The sequence below is a fragment of the Frieseomelitta varia genome, unplaced genomic scaffold (assembly GCF_011392965.1).
Source record: "Frieseomelitta varia isolate USP_RPSP 00005682 unplaced genomic scaffold, Fvar_1.2 scaffold_217, whole genome shotgun sequence".
Lineage (NCBI taxonomy): Eukaryota > Metazoa > Arthropoda > Insecta > Hymenoptera > Apidae > Frieseomelitta > Frieseomelitta varia.
In genome coordinates this window covers 170583-186400 of record NW_025109939.1, presented here as the reverse complement: position 1 = coordinate 186400, position 15818 = coordinate 170583, and the positions used below count along the sequence as shown (strand labels likewise).

Here is a 15818-nt window from a genome sequence, read left to right as displayed (position 1 = left end):
CTTACACGAAATTACTGTGCATATTTTTCTGTTTCGCACCTCTTAATTGGTCCAACGTTTTATTTCCTGCGAAATTAGTTTATAAACTTTACATTCACTTTTACACTCGTGTTTATTTTCGAGTATTGTTTCAATGGATATTCCATTTTCATTGTCTACTCCATTTTCAAACTCCATTTTTAATGTTGTAAAAAGATATAAGAATTGATTAAAAAATGAACTAAAGATGAATAATGAATACTCATCTTTTTCATTAGATAAGTATATTTCCTCGAGCTACATATTTATTTCTCCATAATTAGATTTCTCTATTATTAGTTAGGTTAGATATGATAGGTTAAGGTATATTTGGTTCTTTTTTTATCATCATAACATTTCATAATTCTCGGTATCAAATCAAGGAATAATTTTTCCTTTTTTATGGTTCGAGAGATTCAAAGGACTACGATTTAAAGAGTTTATAGAGAATAGAATTGTGGCGAAAAATCCTATGCACGTATATTGACGGCGAAGTTTCTCAAAGAGAATATCGATTTCGTGCTAAATCTAGCATGCGTTATCGCGGACGGTGCCGAATATAATTCCTTGGCCGATTTCGTGACAATGAGTAAACAAGGGGCGAACTTGGAACGGAGCAGAGAAGCGAAAAGTCAGCGGAGGCTTTCGATCATTTTCATCGGGTTTTGGGGTGAATATAAAAGGGAAATTGAGCTTTCGGTATGAAACGAAGGTCTGAAACGAACAGGAAACCATTAGTTCACGGGAGAAAACGGTGCCATTTGGCCAGATATACGAATAACACCGCTCCTCCGATCATACGTTTATATACATTTTGTTTAAACTAAAAATTATAATTATTGTAATTGTTATAATCGAAATTAAAACAGTCAATCCAATCACACTACGAATTTTTTATGCATATAAAATACGTAAAAATTATATGCAAATATACGCGAAAATATACTCTAATAAACATTAAATTTGAACAATTTGTTATAATTACAATATTATCGTTCACCTATTGGTATCAGCACTCAGTAAGGAAAGACCGCTCGGAAATAGAAATCGTGTTATTCATTGCTAGTATAATCGTTTGACAATTTTGTTTATCTACGATACAATAAAATATAGAATATTAATGCATTTGTGCATCCTTTGAATAAAAATATGCAAAGCTTATTATTGTGCACGTCGTATATGTGCGCATAAAAATATGCACTTATTTAAACGTTCCCACTTTAGTTATAACATAAGAATTCATATCCTAGTCAGAAATGATTATTATAAAGTATTACAATCTTCCTGATTGCCAGTAAGCATTATCGATACGCATTGTTAATAATTAAACTACAGATTTATTTGTGCAAACTTATCTCTATGAGCACAGTTAATGAAAACAGTTATCAGAATACTTGAAAATTAATATGTTTCAATCGCGTAATTTTTTGGAGATATCACTGTTTCTCATTTAAAATAAAAATTATTTTCTTTTCAATAATCGTTTCATAAAGGTTTAAAAGAAAATTGTTACTTTTGAGGTTTCTGATTAGAAACACATTTCTCTACTACCTACTCGTTAATTGCAACATTAAACTATGATCACATTTTTCAACTCGGTTAACTTTTCGGAAAGAGAAACGGAGGGGTAAAAAGAAAAGAAAAAGGTGAGAAGTTTTACCTAACGGATGCAATTTTTGTGTTTGCATCTTCTCTGAGTTCTTGGAAGCAGAAAAGAGGGAAGGAAAGAATACTATTTTTTAGGAATTATTTGTTTCATTCAATATTCTACGAACGATATAAATAATATATATATAATTATTATATAATAATATATAAATAATTAATTTAACGCAATATTAACAAATGTAGGAGATCACACTAATTAAATTTAAAACAATCATCTGTATTTTCATATCTAATATTAGAATTTTTATTTACTTAAAAATTAGTATAGAATTCGCAAAAATTTTTTCACGTTTTTCTTAAAAACTTTCATTCTTATAACTGACGTATTTCATAATGTTGAGTTAGTGATCAACAAATAACAATTAAATTATCATTTTTACAGATTCGAGTGTTTTTTCAACATCACAAACAGTAGATAATGTGCGCCATCGACGAGTTACCAAGTTTTAAGTCAGTGTAATTTAAAGTTCCTGAGATCGCTCTTCTAGCAGATAGCTCGGACCATTTAGCCGGATGATCGAGAGTCGCTGATTAGACAGAAATCGGTGCTCGTGTAAGTAAGGTGTCATCAGTAATTTGGTGCCAAGCCAACTACTTCAGATTTTTCAATGATACACATCTATATCTATTCTTGAAATATGTCAGAGGTTTATAACAATGTATTTTGCTCGAAGACGAGCAAAGGGGAGCATCAGTCGGCTTGGCATGCCCTCGGAATCTTTTAATAGTCGCCAAAAATTGGTTTTTGATTCCTTTTTCCTTCTCGGAAATTTTATCTTATTAAAGAGCTAATATAAATTCGGTTTTAATATATATATATATATATATATATATATATATATATATAATCAATAATTTTAACTTCAATTAGTTTTGTTATTTTTAGAGATACAAAAACACTTTATTTATAAAAATTGTGTAGTATCAAGGGAACCCTATGTTATATTTCTAGTGGTTTATCTTCCTGAATGAAAGGTCGCGAAATTTTCAAACTCACTTCTACTCTTTTTTAAATAGCTCGCTTTACTTTTTCTCTTCCCTAGTAGAATAACCCTTGGACAATAAATAAATTCATCGCTCATTTTTAAACTAAAAGAACCAATGCAGAAATCAATTTCCTTAAATTAAATTAAATACCTACTGAAATTAAATCAATTAAACGTTTAGATAATAATAGGACTTGTACGCTTTACATATAGTTAACAAAAATTAACTATAAATAAAATAAATCGTGTTGCTGTGATAGCAAACGTAAATGTTGTCAGAACCGGCCCAGTATCTCTAACGTTAAATATCATAAAAATATGTGTTAAGTGGTTACAATTTAGTGGCTCTCGTCACGGTCTTGCAATTTTCGGCTCATCGAACGGTTGAAAATGCACGGCAGATAGTGGCCATTCGAAAGTTGTGCGGGATAATAGATCGGTGGAGAGCCGACACGCTCCACTGGAATCACGAGAGGAAATCATTAAACTCTCGCGAAGGTCTATTCAATCTTCGAACCAAAGACGCATTGGCACAGAAGAAAATATGCGATCTATCGATCTGACGGCTCGAATTTAATCAAACCGGGAGAAAAGCGTTCGCAGACGACCCCTTTTTTTAAATCTCTTTTTTTTTCTTCTTCCTTTCTTCCCCCCTTTTTTCTTTCTTCTTTTTTTTTTTTTGCCTCGCGAGACAATCGTTGTCGTTATCGCGAACGAAAGCAGAAAACTCCAGGACCAGAATGAAGTAAACAGGCTTCCTTTTTCACAGTCGGAAAGCTGGAACTGGGGTGGCGAGCGCCGATAGAGATCGGGAAGCAGAAAAGTACACGGATTTACAGAGACCAGGGGTCGCTTGATAGGGGATGAATCTTCCGCTTGGATGCGGCCGAGTTTCGATCAAGGCCAACTTTGCCATTCGTTTGTTACCCCTTCACCCCTTCTGTGTCTATCTGTCTTCCGTTCCCACGTGTTTCTTTTCGTCTCGCCCCTCCTTGTCCCTCTATTTTTATTCACATCTTTTATTCGCCCCCTTTTTTTTTTGTGAAACTTCGCGCTCTTTTCAACACTCTCACTGTTATCGCTGTCTGACTGTCTCTCTATCTCTTTTTCTTCTCTTGTTTTCCCTTATGAGATTGTATCATACGTCCTGCTTGGCCTATTGCGGGGAGCGATCAAAGTTTTATACTTTTGTGTTCGCAAAAGTACAAAAAATATCTGCACTTATTTTCAACGAACTGCTTTTTTTCGTTTCTACGTACAATTTGTTTCTTAGTCGGATGAATCTATTGTTAAATCATACGAATTTAATTTACTCGAACATGCCAAATGTAATACTCTTTTAAATGTTAAATAATAAACAGGATAAAGTACAAAACTCTTTTCTTGTAATTACTGTATATTGTTTTATTTGTTGCTATATCGTCACGCGGATGAACGTGTCTTTAACCACTAACTAATTAACGGCTCGGTATGAATGAAAATTGCGTAGAATTTTCAGATTACAACAGTTTGTAAAGTTAATCGGCCAAGTATTGAAGTTCTCGTAGCTTACACCGCAAAGTTGGGAATTTAAGATCGTGAAGTTGTGATCACGGGGTTGAGACGCGCACCTAAAGTTCAGAGTCGAGGGTTCTAAATTCTCGAAGTTAGAAGTCTAGGGTCGGAGTTTCTGACTCTGGGTTATTAGGAATTCGATTTTTCAAGTCATCTCGCGACTTTGGCAGTATAATACAGTAAAACACAGGGCCTTTAAGCAAAACGTTACTTTTTACTGCGTTATCTCCATAATGTAATTGTATATTTGATACCAGGAAGAACATTTCCTTTTCAAGATTTCAATCGAGAGATAATTTATATTTTATAGTGTAATAAATGGAAGTACAATCATCGTGTTAATGAAATATAACAGAAGGTGCAAAAATAGCAAAGGCTGGCTTTGAGGGACTTTTATTCTCGTAATCGAGAGCGAGGAATATTTCCAGGAAATAATTTAACATCTGACGTCCATTCAACATCCAGGTATATCAATATTTTTAGAACGTTTCAATTTCTGTATTATACTATTTTATTACTGATACAGTTCTGCTATTAAAAATACATACATTCTAATTATTATATTATATAGTAGTGTCTCTTATTCTTTTTGCTGTTTCTGAGAGCTTGTCCTCTGCGAAACAGTAGTTGGGTTAATAATGTTATCTTTTTGAATTAAACGTCATGTTCGATGCCTTGTGTATGAAGTATGAAGTGTATGAGAGATGAGGATCTAGATAGGGTATATAGGAAATGACAGTCTGTAAGGTTACCTTTCTCGAACCGTAAAGAGTTTTATTTTTATTCTGGTAAGCAGAACGTCATGTTTTATATTATTTTCACAATGAATACATGAATACAGTATACGCGAAAGTATTCGAACGATTAATATAGAACAAATTATGTTGTATGAAACCGAGTCTAGTACAATCATGACACTCGAGTACTAAACACTATAGTGTTGGTGAAATTTCAAAATGTTTTATAGACGTAATATATATATATACATACATATATGTTCATAAACTGTATATTTACATATCACTTGTATTTTCCTTAACAATATGTTTTATTTCCGATAATCACAAATTAATCATGAAATTTATTTGTTAACGAAATGAATTATATTTTTTGTACGTTATAATTTTCATCACATTTCAAAATATAGATTAAAGTTACTCTCAGTGTCGTAGATTTACGATAGAATTTTTAAAACGCGTCATCTCCGCTGTATTAATTCATTTCTAAATACCATCCGTGTATGTGTAGAATAATCACACCGTTACAAATCACATCCAACAGTTTGCCGATAAATTTCGTTTGCTATTCGATTCAATTACAATGTTGGTGACGGTGCCGTTTGGTCCTATTAACGAATTTCGGTTTGGTCTCTGCTGTATCGATTATTTCTGCGTGCTAAATAAACACATGGCAGCCATCGTGGCCTCTAGACGTGTAAACACGATTCACCTTTCACGGCTGATCAGCTTGATTACTACGTTTTCCATCGGAAGTCAGCGAAGAATTACGGGCCGCGTTTAATTAACGGGTACGACGACGACGCATTAATTATCATGATGACTTGTCGAAGATAACGCTCGTGAAGTGAACGAAACTTTTCTTGTTCAACGCTCAACGTTAAAATGACGCGCAAAACACAGAGGACGAAGCAGAATTTATTTTTTTTAATATCTTTTTTTTTTGAGATTTAATACCTTTGAATAGATATAGAGTAAATTAATGTTTAGATTAATATCTGTCTCGTACGAGGAAATTATTTTAATACGCTTTTTGTTTTTACGTAAAATAGTTTCACAGGGAATTTGATGAATTTTAAAGTTGTAAGTTTGACATTTGTATATGATTAAATCGAGTCGACAGCGTTTAATCGACTTTTAAATTGTTCTAGGTATTTATAGTTGCACTTTCTTCCAAATCTTACATTACAATTTTTTACGGTCTTTTCACGCGATGGATTACCATTTCTAATACATTATAATTCCCAATAAATAGACGATAAATGTTTGCGCAAATTTTCTAAGACGATCAAAGAAATAGAAATAATTCTCTCCGAATTTATTTTTCTCTGAATTTTACCAACAGATATTTCATTTTAAATATTCTGTATATTTTTATACATTTCAATTTACCGTGAACGCATGAACATTCGTTATGAGTATTCTCTAGAAAAATACATTACATCCACCCACGTCCGGGCAAAAATTATTTGTAGAACAATTTCACCTTTATTTACTATATTTAGCAAACTTACCATTTTGTCTCTACTCTGCACTTTTTGTCACGATTCTTATGCACTCGATTACGAGAGATTCAATGATACGAAATTGCACGCAACGATCACGAAGCGTCTAAACATTTTTCTTTAAATCAAAATTTGTAAAAATATGAAACTGCAAGGAAATGTTGTACTTGATCGATCAATATCGATCGACAGCACCGATAACATTGCAACCCAAATCGACTTAAACTGATGTTAGAATTCGTAACCATTCGGTGTTATAACTCACTTCAATCGTTACAGTCTTCCTTTTTCTTTTTTTTTTTTTTTTTTACTTTAATAGAAGCTTTAATACGAGGGAGAGAAAAGAAAGCTCGGTCTCCGTTAGCGTGGAAAGTCTGATTCGACCTTCTCGTATTTGTTCCCGTTCTATACTCGCGATACCAGTCGTCGATCGATATATTCGGTGGACCGAGATTCGTTACCGAATCTCGCTCGCAGGTGTCTCTTCTCGAGCGAGCAACTTTAAAGGGAGTTCGATATGAGAACGGCTGAAGGTCAAGATGGGATTAAGGGCGCCGGGAGGGAAGAAAGTTGAAAGTGAATCGGGCGAGATCATTTTTACGGGTTTCGTGTCCGTGATGTGTTCTCTCGGCAATTTTTTCGAAGGGTAGAGAAAACGTACAACGTCTAGAATAATAAACACAAACGTAAACGAAAGTGCTCAGAAACATTGAAATTGCTAATTTCATTTTTCCATTGCATTTCAAACAAATGCTATTTTAATGCTTGTTTGCAATACCTTCGGATATCGACAAATTTTTGCCAGGGTTGTGTGAGGAACGAACGTTTAATTGCAATGTTAGAAAGAGCCTCAGTTTGTAAAAATAAGCGAGGAAATTTCTTTTGTTCCATCAATCTTGTTTGTATTTACAAGGGATACTTTTATACTTATAATTGGACGTTTCGTATTTTTATTTCCTCACTGTTATTTATGGAAATCTTTGCTTCTCCTTATTGACTCCACTTTTTCCATTCTTTTATTCTCGTTTCTCCATGCAATTCGAAATCCTTGTTTTAGACTATCAATTTTTCAACCATGCAGTTCTCCACTGTCTATTCTCGTTCGTAAATTCCGAAATTCCACGATGTTTCGTTAAAAAAAAAAAAATTTCTACGCAAATTAAATATTTTTTAATATGAAATTAAGATGTGATTGTTACATATCGTTCGACTGAATTCTTACGTGTCACGCATTATAACGTAAAACTTTATTCGCTGTAACATCATGTTACAATCGTTCAATTAAAAATCGTAATTACTGTTTGTGTATTGATCACTATTATCTCGTGGTAATTACGTTTTAAATAAACTTTCACCTTCGCGCGTAACATTTGTCTCAGTTCAATATATGAAATATATGGCGGGGCCATACTCTGTGGGGGCCACATGTCGCGATTATGACGTCAATGTTTCGTCATCGCGAGTCTTTGGTACGTAGGTAGTAAATTCTTGCCGTGCCATCCGATGTAACAGTTATCCTGGGAAATTCAGCCTGATTCATGACTTCGCATTCGCGTGGTTAGTACGTACTCACGTCTACGTTTAATGGGCTCACTAAAGGATAATAAAACAGAAACTCGTTCCGGATGACTGGAAAATCAATATGAAGACGACGAAAAGTGCACGATAGATTTTTCATTCTTCGTAGGATATAGTATCGTTTTAAACTTTTAATTAGAATTTAATTATCGCACAATATCTTTTTTGTCCTAATCATAATTTTCGAAATGTCGCCTTTCGGAATATTCGTTCGTCTTAACAGCACACGTTTAAGTTTCTGAAAATTTAGTTAATTACACCTTTGGGCCTAATAGGTCCACTTTTCAGCTACTTTACAAGGAAATTCGCATGGTCGTACCTTTGCTCCCTGAAGATGTTTGAAATTATTAATTCAACAGGGGCGAAAATAGAACAGACAAAATCCATTTCTCGATCGTAGAATCTCCCCGAGATTGCGAAAGTTTTAAATTATATGAAGTTCGAGATTTTCAGAAATTTCCTTCAAGATTCCCGGGATTTTCAAAGATCCATGAAATCTATTGTATTGTTAATATCTGTTCGATTCTAGGAAGCCAAAGGGCCTCATATTTTTGTATTATTTCTCTCAAAATTCCTATTCCTGCTTAAAAGCGTGAAATGAACTATTGTCGAATCTCGCCCGATCAAAGGAAGTTAAATTGCACTTTGTAAGTGTAGTCACCCCGACGAGAATCGATGAACTCGAAAGTAGACAGAATCGTGTCTCTCGTGCGCTGTATATTAACTTTAAGGAAGATAGCCAGAGATATAGGTTTCACGAATCGAGGGTTACCTGAATATGAGTTGGTAAGTCGAAAGAAGTTGAAATCTTATCCATCGTGTTCCCTCAAGTATCAACAGGCTTGAAGAAGTTCAGATTGTATCCCTCATGTCTGAAATGGTTCTTAAGACCCGAAGAATCAGCGAGTTATATAGAATCGTATCTTTAGAGTTTTGTTGTTATCCCTGTAAGATCTTTTGGCTCGAAGAAAGTGAACGTGCAGGGGTTCAAATCGTGTTTCTCAAGTTATTTATTTTTAAGTTATTTGTGTACATTTTCATTTATTTATTTTTATTTATTTTTAAGTTATTTGTGTACATTTTCATTTATTTATTTTTATTTATTTTTAAGTTATTTGTGTACATTTTCACAACAGTAACAAATTTTAATGATCATCGATCAGAAATTCCGATGTTTCTTAGATATTTTGTTGACAACAAGTCGCACGTTGCTAGAAATACGCAGCGTTTCAAAATCTATATATTTTGTATTTATTCAAATTTATTGACCAGGTAGAAATCAATGCAAGATCGTATAAATGTTCTATTTTTTTTTTTAATTTTCTATATTAAGGAGTACGCGTAGGCAGCGATTGCAGTGGAGCAGCCACGTGTAATAAAATTGCAAAACGTTCGTTAAATTAAAACACAACATCTACGGTTAAAGAAAATTCTTGTGAAGTCTAATTTTGCCACCGTCGACTTTCTTGCAACTTTGCTTTCCCGTTCTATTTGTAGACGAATCGCAATATAACATATTCTTGACAATGAAACATTTCCTTGCCTGTTTTAATTACTTATCTCATTTTTCCAAGAATTTTCATTTCCATTTCATTTCTACGAGTTTGAATGATATTTTTGTTAATTTTTCTATTGGAAATGGGACATTGTTCCATTCGATTCCCCCGATACAAAATCTCCAAATGTTGTTCTCGCAAATAAAAGAACGCCGACTTGTGACGTTGGATGACATCGACGAGTTGCGAAACAATGCAACTCCCGTCACAATGCCATTGCAAGAACCTCGAGTCTTGCCCTGGTACTGCTCATCCCCCAATTTAACACTTTGCGTGACTGTTTCTCATTCACGTCGAGCGGATAACGGCGAGTGTTATCTAGGCCATGTAAATTACTTTCGGTAATTTGACGGTGCTCGAATAATTTTCCATACGAAGCCAGAATCGATCGCCTAATCAAACCCGAAATCAGTTGCTCTGCGGTTCGGAATTTCAGGCGCAAGTCCGATAAACAGTTGCCTGTTATAAATTGTTGCCGGTATAATAACTCAGTAAAGTATAATTCTGAAACAACGACCTCTTTCACGTCGTGTCGTGTAAAATTTTATTGTACGCTTTCCTTTCGTCTCGGATAGTTGGGAAAAAAATTGACGCGGTGGCATTACGTCTCTGCGCCTTACATCTTTTGTATTGCGAGATGTTACGAGAGACAATGAGAGAGATGTTGTTTGAGGGGAAATGTGAACAGCTCAAAGAGTTAAATAATTATCTACGTTCCTGTTTAGAAGTTTGGAGCATGTTAGGTTATTTCAAAAGTAAGAATGACATTTTCGAGTGAGTAAATATCTTATTTATAAAATATTACTCTCTCATGTATGAACTTGCATTGGTATTATCGTGAATTTCTTAGAAATGTGTGTGTGTCAACCACAATGTTTACAATATAAATTATAAATAATATTAAATAATATGTTATAATAAAGAACAATTAATTTATAAATTCATGCATCAAGATCTTACGTATTATGATTATTTAATGTTAAAATTTGAAAGAATCGTTCTTGCCGTGAAATACAAATTACAAAAATTTGCGAAATCGTAGAGCAAAAGAGGAAACTGAAAAAAATTGAAGATCCATCAAATCGACGACGATGCGAAGCTGCGACTTTGAAATTTTCCCACGTTGAAAAAATATTTGTCTAATCCATCAATATCGTATCGTCCTAAATTTTCTCCTTTTACGTGTCACGACGGAGGCATCGTTCGAATGAAACGCGTGCCACGTCAAAGCATTGTAACGCGTTCGCTGCGAATCAAGCATCGATGCAATGGCTTTGCACGAAGCGTTGCACCCTTTCTCTACACTCTGATACTCTCGAGAGTAGCAGCAGATTTTTCGTTCAGGCTGCGCCTGCGATGACGGCGATACTTCAATGACGCGTGCACCGCGGCAGAAAGAAAGAGAAGAAGACGAGAAGGAAAAAAGACGGAGAAACGTGATCGATGGGCAGATAGATAGGTCGCCAGATACAGACGTAAAATGTGAAAAGAAAGCACAAGAACCAACGCGAAGGGAAAATATGAAAGAGTGGTCGCGTGCGTATGAAGGGTGACATAAGGAACATAAAAATGGAAAGGTGATTTTTTTTTATTTTTGTTTTGTCTCTTGATAACGGAGTGGCAAAAGACAAAACATTATTATGCTCGTTTTTGCCTTGGTCCTGCGTGAAACTGAAAAAGAATTTTCAATTTCTCATTGTGATCCTGAACGGTGTTCTTATAATGGGGCCCTGGAATTTTCAGGTGTCACTCATACTTTTGAAAGATTCTTGTGATATACAATTTTTGGATATTTTTTTAAGTCAGAGAAATTCTGGAATTTTCATATTTCAGGCGAACAAAAGGTTTCTAATAGTTTAGAAAATGGGACAGGAGAATTTTGACAGGAAAAGAGAATTATGTATGTTTGAAGAAAAAAAGTTATTAATTATTGGAACCTTGCTCGCCAAGGTTCTCGTGCGAATGATATTTACATTTTTATCCAGTTTTTGTTTTTTATTCAACAAGAGAAATCGTGCGCAGAATAAAGTTTACGACCAAGGCTAGTTCTTGCTTCCATCGCTAAATATTAGCATTGCATTGAAAAATAAATAATACCTACAGCGCGTGCTGTGTTCCGAGATCGCATTGTTCATCTAATTTTCCTCGACGTTTCGAAAAATATTTCAAACGTAAAAACTTCTTGTTCCTTAAATAATCAAATAACTTCGTTTCTATCGAGTCTCAATTTCCAAAAGTAAATTTCGAATGCAAGCGTCTCGCTTTAACGTTTAGGTATTATTCTTTTATTAATATTATTACGCGATCTTCAGACCTGGACGACAACTAAGTTTCTTAATGAATTTCAAAAAGATGAATTTCGATCTATGTTAAACTTCATTTACATGACAAACGACTTTTCAAGAATTTGAATTTTCACAATAGGTCGCATGATTATAAAAACTGTAGAACAATCGGGTTAAATTATCCGACATGTGTAAATCAGTTGGAAAGGAGGAGCAAAGTTTTTACGGCCAAGACCTCGTTTTCAAGGAAATCGAGTTTGAAAATTCGTCAAGTACACGCGTATTTGCTGTTAGGGAACTCCCGATGGAACACGTTCGGACGAAGAGTCGACGACACCTATTTCAAACTCGATTTTCTCGAAAACAAGGCCACTCGTGTACTCGATAAAATTTTCAAATTTGTTTCTTGGTTTGAAAACGAGATCCCCAACTGGAAAAAGAAATCTTCGATTCTATCATTTGATTTATTTGGCCGTACGGTTTCTCCCCAGTACAACTCTGTTTTGTATTTCGAAAGAAACATAAACTAAAGAGAATCCTGCGTGAATTTGCAATAAAATTTATCAACGATCGACAAAGATATGTAGAGGAGGATTTTATATGAAAGGAAGAATTAGTGCCATCTTAATTATTATTTGTGATAGCCAAATGTTACTGATTAATATTAATAATTACTGTTGTTAATTACTAATTAATTGCTTTACATAAAATGAAAAAGATACTCTTCAGAAATGAACAACAAGTAGAAGTAAACATTTCGAAATCGTTCGATAACATTCTCTGGTAATTAAGTGTTATGATCTATAGACGAGACACGGGTTTAAATCTCTCACGTGTCAGTGAACGCATTGTAACGCGGACGGATGAAAAACGAGAACGAGAGTCCGAGAAAACACGGAGAAAATATCTTTATTAAGAAAACGATGCATCGTGGAATTACTAATCCCAAGCTCGGCAACCAACCGCTCTTCTGTGTAAATCGAAAGAGCAAACACCGCCAATTACATCAGCAGGAGCAAGATCGTCATCGCGCACGTGTACCGTAGAGAATCAACTATATATGCAGCAGGCAAAGAGGTGAGAAAAGGAAAAAAGTATGAACGAGAGAGAGAGAGAGAGAGAGAGAGAGAGAGAGAGAGAGAGAGAGAGAAAGGAAAAAGAAAAGAAAGAAAAAAAGAGAAAAAAGCACAAAGAGACAGTGGCGACGCAAGGTCGAGTAGCATTCCGAAAGTTAAAGAGTTTCGCTGTAAACGATAGCTACGCGGAAGGTGGGCACCCCCGGAGGTGGAGAGTAGGTGGTAAAGTGGCCGAGGAGAGAGAGAGTGCAAGGTTTAGGGTAGGACGTAGCTCGCAGGAGCAGTAATATCGATCGATCCGTCGAGTTCGAGGCTCGACAGGGTCGACTGGGGGTGCTGCAAGTAGAAAAGCTCTCCCATAAGCAGGCAGGCAGGCTGGCTGGCTGGCTGGCTGCCCGGGCACGGACCGTTTCCACTGTCTGTCTGTCCGTCCGTCTCGTCTCGTCTCGTCTCGTCTCGTCTCGTCTCGTCTCATTTCGCCTCGTCTCGTCTCGCTTCGTCTCGTCGCGTCTCGCCTCGTCTCGTCTCGTCTCGTCTCGTCTCGTCTCGTCTCGTCTCGTCTCATTTCGCCGCGTCTAGTCTCATCTCGTCTTTGCCTCTTCGCTCTTCTTCTTGCCTCTTCGATTTTATTACACACGTACGTACGTACGCGCACATGACATCTTGTTGTCGGTCTCTCTGGTATACCATGGTTTCGACACACCATGTAAATAACGTGTCCACGGTGTGGCTCGAAGCAAGAGGGAAGAAGAACACGCGAGAGTTTTGCTAAAAGTTTGCCGAACTTCCTTCGTCAGAGGAGTTCTGTATCTGTTCCTTTTAGTTTGATTGTGTGATTGCCTCGTGCCGTGCGGTGGGCGTACGCGCGGTACGGTTCACAGCTGTGACCTTGGGAAGCAGTGACAGTGCGTGTCTCTGACCTTGGCACGGGGGTTCGCCAAGTTCCCCGATGGCAGCGCGAGCACCGCTGCCAGCCGCGACGACAGCTGATCGACCACCGGCCAAGTGGAGTTCCAACGGAGGATGTTCATCGACCGGATTGCCTTACCGAGCATAATCAGGTGCGTGACAACTTCGTTTCGATTCGGCTGATTCTTGTCCGGGATCAAAACCGTTCGTGTCACTCGGTGAACGACACTCGTCCCGTGATTACGTAATGGTTACGAATCGACTCTCGCCGGCTAGAGCAGCCGCCCGGAAAATGAAATTTCGTTTTTCTTTCCCGTTCGAAAGAAACGATCGCCTCGTTCCCTGAAAATTTCATCGTTCTCGTTCCGGTGAGAAATAATCATTCCAGAGAATCGTTCGTCGACGTTCAGTGGTAAATTATTCGCGTCGAACGTTCGTCGCCGGGAAGGAGAGCGAGTTGGTGAAATTTTCTTCAACGACCTGTTTGTTTGGAACGATGCCACGATTCCACGCGACGACGTTTGCGTATATAAATTCGATTTTCAGTTAGATATCGGTATTCCGATCGCGGTGATATGCGATTACGCGATAGCTTCGCGTGCAGTTCGATGTAGGGCTCCACTGACACAGATTTCGCGAAGGTAGAATGCCACTATATCGAGTTTACGTAAGACCGCGAGCAAAGCTGCGTGTATAGCGTAGTTGGTGAAGCAGCCACCATGGCCAGCCGGGTGACATTTAAACGTGGCTGTAGTGACGTCGTGCATTAAACGCGCTCGAGTTACGTTCTATCCCAATTGCTGATGATGTGAGGATTTGTCACGCCATTGGTAAACAAGTAATAATTCTTAGAAAATTATTCTGATGAAAAGTATATCCTGGGATATTATTTTCTTTGAATGAACACTCTTCTCTTTTTATTGGATTCGATTATAAATAATAATAATGATAATAATAATAATAATCGTCATTCAACTCGGATTAATTTCGTACAATCTTGGAATTTCGTTACATTAAATAATGTTTCTCGTTTCATTGAACGTTATCGAAACAATAGACGATAATTCTGTTTATTAATCAAATTGCCAAAATAGATCTCAAAATTATTGCAACTTTTCTTTTATCCACAAGAGTCAGACACTATTTCAAATCTATGGTCAACTAATTTTAATGTTAACTCCTTTCTACATCACATCTGTGTTTAAAACTTTTGTAAAACGTTGGGAGCCTCCCTCCTGTTGCAAATTCTTCAATTAATTAATGGAACATCGTTCTTCGTTTCGAAGAAAATTCTAACGAAACGCTTTAAAGTAAAGTAATGAGTGAAATTCTTCAAACAATTACGAAATTACTGTCTCTCGATGGATAGACGTCGATGAGAAACGAGCAGGGAAGCGAGATTTCGCGCAGCGAGGGCGCACTCGAGTCGCGCCCCACTGCCGACGGAGAGGTTAAAGACGAAAGTCTGCCACGGACAAGGTCAACAGCTGACGGTTAACATTAACCATTTCCCGTATGCTTCTAGAGGATCATAACCGTGATCTAATTTCTCGTCATCGTCCCCCTCGTAACATTCTACTTTCCCCTATCTGTTTTGTTGCCTATTCTCGCAGATCTTTTGTCTGAATTTCCTCGATGAATCATAACCGCGTCGTGTTTTGACAATTTGTCCCGTGTGAGCGATTATATTTCTTGACGTGTTCGCGAGAACAAATTTTGCCGCCCTACAGCGAAATTACACTAGTGGAATGTTCCAAGTTGCGTACGCGGTTGTTTTCGCGATGGAAGTTGGCATCTTGTTGCAGCGATTTATAGCAGCTTCTTTAGAGTGACGTCGTAAAATAGATTATGGAAATGGGCTTGTTAGGGTAATCGATGTAGGGTATGGATGGATTTGAGGGGTTAGATTGCATCGTTCGTGAATACTGTGCATTGTTTGACAATGG

The 15818-nt window shown here is 36.6% G+C and overlaps 1 protein-coding gene across 4 annotated transcripts in view; it reads left to right on the top strand.

Moving 5' to 3' along the window:
- Window positions 1-15818, top strand: part of LOC122527432 (sodium- and chloride-dependent glycine transporter 1-like) — a 33554-nt gene that overhangs the window by 317 nt on the left and 17419 nt on the right. The window contains exons 1-2 of one of the 4 annotated variants that reach the window (XM_043651627.1): window positions 13298-13600; window positions 13787-14024. The gene's annotated coding sequence lies outside the window, so the exon portion shown is untranslated. Of the gene's footprint in view, window positions 1-2068; window positions 2240-13289; window positions 14025-15818 lie in introns of those variants that run through there. The other 3 variants (XM_043651628.1, XM_043651629.1, XM_043651630.1) reach the window with 3 other exon arrangements.